This window comes from Lolium rigidum, chromosome 4 (genome assembly GCF_022539505.1).
Source record: "Lolium rigidum isolate FL_2022 chromosome 4, APGP_CSIRO_Lrig_0.1, whole genome shotgun sequence".
Taxonomy (NCBI): Eukaryota; Viridiplantae; Streptophyta; class Magnoliopsida; order Poales; family Poaceae; genus Lolium; species Lolium rigidum.
This window is the reverse complement of record NC_061511.1, coordinates 170,340,586-170,348,144: the sequence shown is the minus strand read 5'-3', so window position 1 is coordinate 170,348,144 and position 7,559 is coordinate 170,340,586. Positions and strand designations below refer to the sequence as shown.

Sequence of the window (7,559 nt, the reverse complement as noted above, 5' to 3'; positions counted from 1 at the left end):
GGAGGATTAACCTATGTCATATCTTTGCCAAGAATTCCTGATCCTATTAGGATATATAAAACTGATGCTCCAATCATGATTTTACTTTCTAATGTTTCTTTGCATTTGTGTTGACACAGCCTTAGATCGTAGAGTTTGTTTGACTTGGGAGTCGTAGAGTAATGCAACTTGTGTGCTCGCATGATTTTCATACCTAACGATACATTTGTGTTGTTGCCTTACAGATGGAGCCTCAACATAACCATGACTTGGATTTGCAAAACTGTGATTGCATTGTTGGAGGGCACCAATGATATGGAAATACATCTTGACTAGCTTGCTTCCGAGTCAAGTTGCTCCTTTGAGCAGCAGTCTAGCCTACTATTATGCTTGCTTTGGTTTAGTATAGGAAATTTCTGGGTTGCAAATTTTCAGATGAAATATTGAAATTCTTGGAGAACTATACTGCTATTGTTTGTATCTCTTAATTTTGGGAGCTATTAGTTTTGTCTTTTTGTCAAAGAGAAACTATGAAAAACTCCAGATTGCCATCAATCATGTGTTTGCAAGATGCATCTACCTCATTCTTTTGAGTTTTTGTTTTGCTCCATGCATCATCTCATTTCGTCCAAACCAGTATTCCACCAATAGTGCTCTTTAGTTGTCACTTATAAAAGATGTAAACTTATAAAAGATGAAATAACTTTTAAAAGATGAAAGAGCTCAGTTCAGTAGCATATTTTTACAACCGATTCACATAAGTTGAAAAAAGTATCATCACTTTTCCATCTATACAGGAGTCCCACGGGATCATGCGCCAAGGCGCACTTTAAAATCTAGTGTTTATAATCAGCTGGTGACTAATCAAAGCGCTAATGCATGCAGACTGCAGCCATGCATGTCGCGTATGATCAGGAGCACATGGGTGGACTCGTTACTTGGCCACCCGCTTGATTAATGCATTGGCTTTTGCATGCATTATACATGAATGTACTTCCTAGCTGTGTTGCTAGCATGTTAACTAATAATTTGTCTTGGTAGTAAAATATTTTTTTATATTTCCCGTTCTAGCTTTTTTTATCAGTTTTACATATATTGTTGTTCATTTTACTACAATATAATTGTCGAAATGATTAGCTCGCGGTTGAATACTTTAAAAATTTAAGGTCGCACGCAACAGAGAGAATTTAATTAAATATTAGAGATTATAATGAAAAAATCTATTTTATTTTATTTTATTATTTTTTCATATTTAAAATATTCATTTTCTCTTTATATTTGCAGACAAAAGTCGTTGTAAATAAGCGCATCAAATTTTCGGTGCGGCATACCCTTTCGTAAAATCCTAGCTCCACCACTGCCGAAGGTACGTGAGAGAAGGTTCAAAGATTACATCATTGCCTTCCTAATCGTCGTGATTATGAGGTTCTTGTTCTTCTAAATGGTGTGTGATCGTATGTAGCATGCTATGACATGTTATTCTCACCTAATTTGAATTGTGGTAAGACTATGGAACGGTGATCTGTGCAACAAAACAGCTGATTTGTGTTTCGGTGCATCCAAACTGGACTGGAAGCAGACAACCAAACAATGGGGTTGACTTTCCTGTCCGGTGCAGAAAATAGCTTCACGGGCTACCAAACAACTGGATTTTTTCTGGCCCGCGGTCCGTCTAGAACGCGTAGGTAGATTGTTCTCCCTGGCACAGTCATGCGGAATTTCGGCCCAGACTACCAAACGGACACCAAGATCATGGAAGGAAGGATATTTGGGCTTTCCCTTTTCTTCTTCTTTTTGTCTATGCAACACTAGGTCGTGACACTGGTTAGTGCAGCGCAATAAAATGTTCGAGTTTGACGTGAGGTTTATTCGATTCCGAGCTTGCCTTGGCTAGCTGAGCTTTCTTTCTGGTTCCACAACCATGTGCTGCAAACCAGGTTAAGTTACTGTCCTGTTGGCCGCACAGATACTCGCTAATCCACATGCTTTGGTTGGTGACTGCTACGTACCTAGAGCAACCAATTTTGCCTCGTTCTTTCCTCTCCTTTCGCTTTCCTAAAAGCCGGCAGTAGAGTGAGATCACCTTTCGGGCGCCTTAAAATTATCCTCCCGAGTTATCTTTTTAGAGCAAAGTGTCTCAAATTCAGACTAAGATATGGATTATACTCTCTGCCGGTTAGTTCAGAGTGCACGTCCTCCATGGTTCCGTATTGTCTGTCCGTCCAAGTGTGCAGAGCTTAGAGAAACCAGCTCCTTGGATATTTGGAATGCAAGTATGGAGAAGTGGAGATATTGTTTGCTATTGTCGTTGTGATTAACTCTGCTGAGCTTGTACAAAACTCGAACTGTTCTGCATTTGTGCCGCACTGCGCTGCTGCTAGCACGAAAGGTAGCACGCCGGATGGTGCGGCAGCCAGCAGCGCGGGGTTCTAGTGTGGTGCTAATGTCCAAGCTAGCTGATGGTGGAATGATCAGATCAAGATTCAAGTGGTTGTGGTGTGAGTGAACAGAAGAAAACTATCTTTCGCTGTTTCTGCTTAAGAGCATCTCTAGCAGATCCGTATATTCCCCTCAATCTGCAAAATAACTGCCGGTTTCTGCTTAATCACAAGCAAAATTGTAGAACAACAAAAGCAGAAGCAAACTAAGCCAAAGGAAAAGTAATTGCATTTACGTTCCTCATCATTATGTGCAAAAGCCGGTGAAACGGGGACGGAACCGAACAAAATCATCAATAGTTACCTGATTAATCGCCTCATTTTCCATGATTGTGAATTGATTCCTGTCCTTGTCGATCTATTATTGACTTCTTCCTTCGGATAGGTGCAAATGAACTCTTTCGCAAAAAAAAAGGTGCAAATGAACTACTCCCTCAGTTCACTAATATATATAATAGCACCTTCACTCGTGTCCCTCATACGGCGTTCAGCAAGGCAATATGCGGGGGGTGGTGTCAGAGTGTCAGTCGAACCCCCTAAAAGATATGCAAAAAAAAGCGCGAATTCAACCAAACACGATACAAACATCGCTTAAACTGAACCAAACGGGATTCGATCAAACATGACGGAGTTCTTACAAATGTAAACACAAACTTAAATAAAAACCACTAAAAACAGGAATTTAGAGCCCGAGCTGCGGTAGAAGACATTGTACTCGAAGTCATCCTTGGGCTCATCCTAGGGCGGTGGCAGGTTGCTGCAGTCCTAGCCGAGGTCGTCGTGATGCTAGGGAGGCGAATCCTCGTCGAGCTCGACAAGGATCCCCAGGCGGCCCACGTACTCCGCCGCCTCCTTCTTCTCCTCCGAACGCGACCACGCCTCAGTGAACTCGTCCGTCATCGGCAGCACCTCATTGAATGAGGCGAGTATCGCTGCCCAGTGCCCACTCGGGAACTCCTCCGAGTCTTCCGCCGCCTGGAACCAGAGCTTTTTTAGCTTACCTGAGATGCCAACAAACCCAAAAAGGATGAAATATGCGGATTGTACCTAATGTAAAGCACATGATTTATTTTAATGAAACATATGCGACGATTAAGATGAATTGTGATGATTTGTCTTGTGTAATTCGTCTGATGTTCCTTTTTCGCGCCTTGTTTGTGATGTCCCCGCTAAAGAACGTACCTGGGCCGCGGGCACCCAGTTGGTTTTTTTTTTTGGCCATAAGGGTACCTTCGCACCACACACATATTTCTGCTTTCGTGTGTGACGGGAGGTCTTAAAAGACCCGATATATACTAGTAGTCACTTATTGTATAGAGGCTTTTTGGATGGCCTCGGGTTTGGCTAATCCTTTTTAGATGTCCTCAATTATTTCTTTATTTTTCTAAGCCAATTTATTTGTTACTCATGCTTGATTTTTTCTAACATTGGTGAATAATTCATAGTATATGGTTGTATGCATCGACCGATACAGATGCAAATCATCATCCTTTTTGAGAAAAGGGGGAAAAGCATCGCCTATGTATTATCATACTAGAAAGTTTGCGGCGCGGCGCACGCCGCGCCCTTGGTGTGGCTGCGCTGCCGTCAAATATATTTCCTTTTGACTTAGCATCAGAATTATATAACACAATCCTACGGGCAAGTATTATTTTTTGCCAAGACAGTGGAAGTGTGTGGAACCATGTTGCTTCTAAATGTAGGCGGTACGGACTGCTTAAGTAAGGAGACAGGCTAGTTTACAGTTGTAAGATTTGGTTCAACATAAGGCACTGGCATGCAGGGGAAGGATAAGCGTCCATCAAGGTTGGTGGAGCTGAAAAAGATCCTAAAAAGGAAGGACATAAAACTCAGTCAGCATGCAGTCTATACACATACAGTACTAAAAGCATGATAAATGTAGCACGCCCTGTACTCTGTAAAGCAGCAGCAACAAACCCCTATTATACAAAAACGCTTACTCGAAAAAAAGTATGCAGACTTAGTAGTAGGTGGTCCAGTTCAAGTAATTTGTTCGCCTGAATCAATACATCACCACATAATTTCTGACAGGGCGCTCTATTTTTTTAACAAAACTGATATAGTGCTTGGTCTCAAAATAGCAAGTTTCTGACATGATCCGCTGAGTTAGCTCAGGAACATGACATAAGCTATTCGGAAAATTAATTAGAAAATTTTGAGCCCTCTGCTACTGAAGTTAGAACATTACCTATCCTGTTTCAGGCAAAAACTATCTTGAAATGAGACTGTAGTTGAACACTGTGGAGTAATACTTCTAAAGATGATCCCATTAATTCGTGTGTATGGCACAAAAAAACTGTAGTTCCAGCAAGAGGTTTGTGAGAAAATTAAACAATTATACCTGAAGAAATAATTTTTTAACTTGTGGTGAATATCTAGTGATGCCTTATTTCTGTCTCATGCACAGTCAACTGTACTATAGTTGAACAAATTAACTGTGTACCCTATAAAAATAACAATTCACCTGTCAAGGGTGGGGAGCAGCTTCCCCCTTTTGTAGTCATTGGTACAAATCCATTCCTGCATCAAGAACCCACCATGCAAACACCGCTAGATCCTGCCGCTCTTCAGGAGAGACCGTAGAATTAGAAAGCTTCATTATTCATGTGAATAGTAACTCAAGGGCCTGAGCTTTCAGCGAAGCGCTGAAATAAGCGTTGTGTAAACTACTGCCACTTTAGATGCCATTTACTAAGGTGTTTTTCTTTTATAGCACATCCATTAAAAAGATGTGTGCTAAGCGTTGTGTAAACTACTGCCACTTTAGATGCCATTTACTAAGGTGTTTTTCTTTTATAGCGCATCCATTAAAAAGATGTATGCTACTGTAGAGTGCTTACCATAGAACCAACAGCTACATGTGCATTCATACCTTGAAATAAGTGTATGGTTTAAATTTCAACTCACAAAGATTTGAGCAATACAGTGTGCTTAGTACGTTCAAGAGGCTTAACATTAAAAGTTACTGCTAACAAATGAGAAATTTTGTTTGTCCCATCCACCTCTATTTACCATGATAGAAGTATTAGTGTACCGATATATGGCATGCCTGCTCAATGACAAGCATTCAAGGTTTGAAGGTACCCATCGACCCTGAAAACAATACTGCCAATTTTAAGCGTTGCGTGTCAGAAATCTTATATCACAAACTTGATTTTCCTGACAAAATTTTAGGCATCAGCTGAGAGCATATGCTTGCAAATTTGTTGCATCCTTCCCTTCATTTTCACCATGGAATTACTTACATGGTAGAAACTGCGATTATCATGTATAGCAACCTGAATATAGACCATCATATTCTGTGTTTCAAGCCTAACTGCCTAAGTACATTCAGTTATAGAGCATAAGAGAAAAGATGGCAACCAATTTAATGATAAAATTACAGAAAGCTGAAAGCTTACCAAGAACAAAACAGAATCTGAAATCCAGCAGAAATTTGAACCATATGCCAACTACAGTCTACCAACCCATGTTTCTTAAAGGCTAGTCATATTCAATTTTTAACTATGAAAAGGAAACGAAATGTTCATTTGTGCATCTATCAACAGGATGAAACAATAGAGTTAATTTGGAAAACCCTATCTGTATTACTTACATCACCCATAGTTGTTACATAATTCAAACTATGTTGATCATGTGCCTACAGGGACCAACCTGTCGCCGTTGCTGCACATGCATCGGTCACCCCGGTGTGATTTACACAGAATTATATACGCTAAGTTAATTTAGAGATAAATTGTATGTACTACTTAGAAAAGTTAACATCTGCCGGCAACCAGATTTGCAGACATGTAGGCATAGTTCAGTTCACATGCATGTCAATGAAAAGGGCAGAAGTCTGAATTCTGAAGGAGACAATAAACATGTAACAGTAGTAGTAGTTAATTGAACCGCATTTTCTGGAACTTTGTCAAGACATTCGTTTGGTACATAATCAGAAAATGACCATAATACTGGTAAGCACACTTCGGCAAATGACTACGAATTCCTCCCTTGTTGCATTCCATACATGGGCTAGGGTCAAACATCAATAGAGTACCTGACTGACGATTCATGTGTCCTGCATCCATTCCTATCGGATCTAGTACCCACGGTATCGATTCATCGTGCCATCAGTAGACGCCCAAGGCTGTACACTTCGTGCTCGGACCTGCAACCAACGATCTGTAAGTTTGTTGCTCACATGTAGAAGAAGATGAAGGACATGAGGATGACGAAATACTTCTCGAAGAGTCCCGCCTCCAGATGCTGGTGTTCGTGCCTGCATCGACGCCCTATGCGCTCTGGTCAGGTAAGAACCGCCGAAGTTGGAGGGGAACAGAGCAGGGGACGGTGCCCATATCCACCTTCGTGTCGCAAATCCGCTTAGGGAGGAGAGAAGGGTGCTGAGCTCGCACCGCGTCGTCATAGATGACAGTGGATCTTGTCGCTGCCTCGCCGCCTGCGGGGATTCGGAGCTGTTGTGGAGGGGAACGGAGCAGGGGACATCGCCCAGTTCCTCTTCCGCCTCACAGAGCCACCCATGGAGGCATGGAGGAGAGGAGAGCAGCGAGGTCCTCCATCGCGCCGGCAGCCGCGTCAATGGCCGCCTCACCGGTCGAGTGGGCCCGCCCTGCTTGGGATTTCCTCCATACCGCCGCTTGGGATGGAGAGGAGGGGAGGGAGAGAAAATTTCCCAAGGGCTGCTTTGGTTTGCGGCACGGTGGGTGGGTGGAGGCGGTTTGGAGAAGGAAAGTTTGTTCTCCTCCTCGCGATGTTGTCTCTGGACTGTTCGTTCAAAGCGGCAATCTTCGCGCAGGATCAGGAGGCAGCGTCCGTGGACAGTGTAAAAAACATGTACGTGGCAAATAGCGATTGGAGACAAAGGAACATGAACAGTAACAGTAGCCAAATCAATCTTCTTAACGCAAATGGGATCAGCTTTTATATATGTTATAATTATGATACTTAACTCCTGTTTGTTGCATTTTTTTTAACAAATTTGGTTCATTTGATTTTTTTCGCCGTATCCTTCCCACAATTAATTGCTCATTAAAGTAGTTGCTAACTGGAACCCGCACAGAATATTAATTGTTGTATGACATATCTCGTGCACTTTTGTTCTGAATTATCCTTTGCATC

At 41.9% G+C, this 7,559-nt stretch overlaps 1 long non-coding RNA gene across 2 annotated transcripts; it reads right to left on the bottom strand.

The window, feature by feature from the left end:
- Window positions 1-4,030: 4,030 nt before the first annotated feature.
- LOC124646567 lies at window positions 4,031-7,262 on the bottom strand. 2 transcript variants are annotated; one of them, XR_006986373.1, is made up of 4 exons: window positions 6,661-7,262; window positions 5,451-6,588; window positions 4,903-5,003; window positions 4,031-4,245 (listed from the first exon to the last, which is right to left on the bottom strand). It is a non-coding gene; the product is annotated as an uncharacterized LOC124646567 (long non-coding RNA). The 2 variants fall into 2 exon arrangements; XR_006986372.1 differs by having other exon boundaries at window positions 4,903-6,588.
- Window positions 7,263-7,559: the final 297 nt, after the last annotated feature.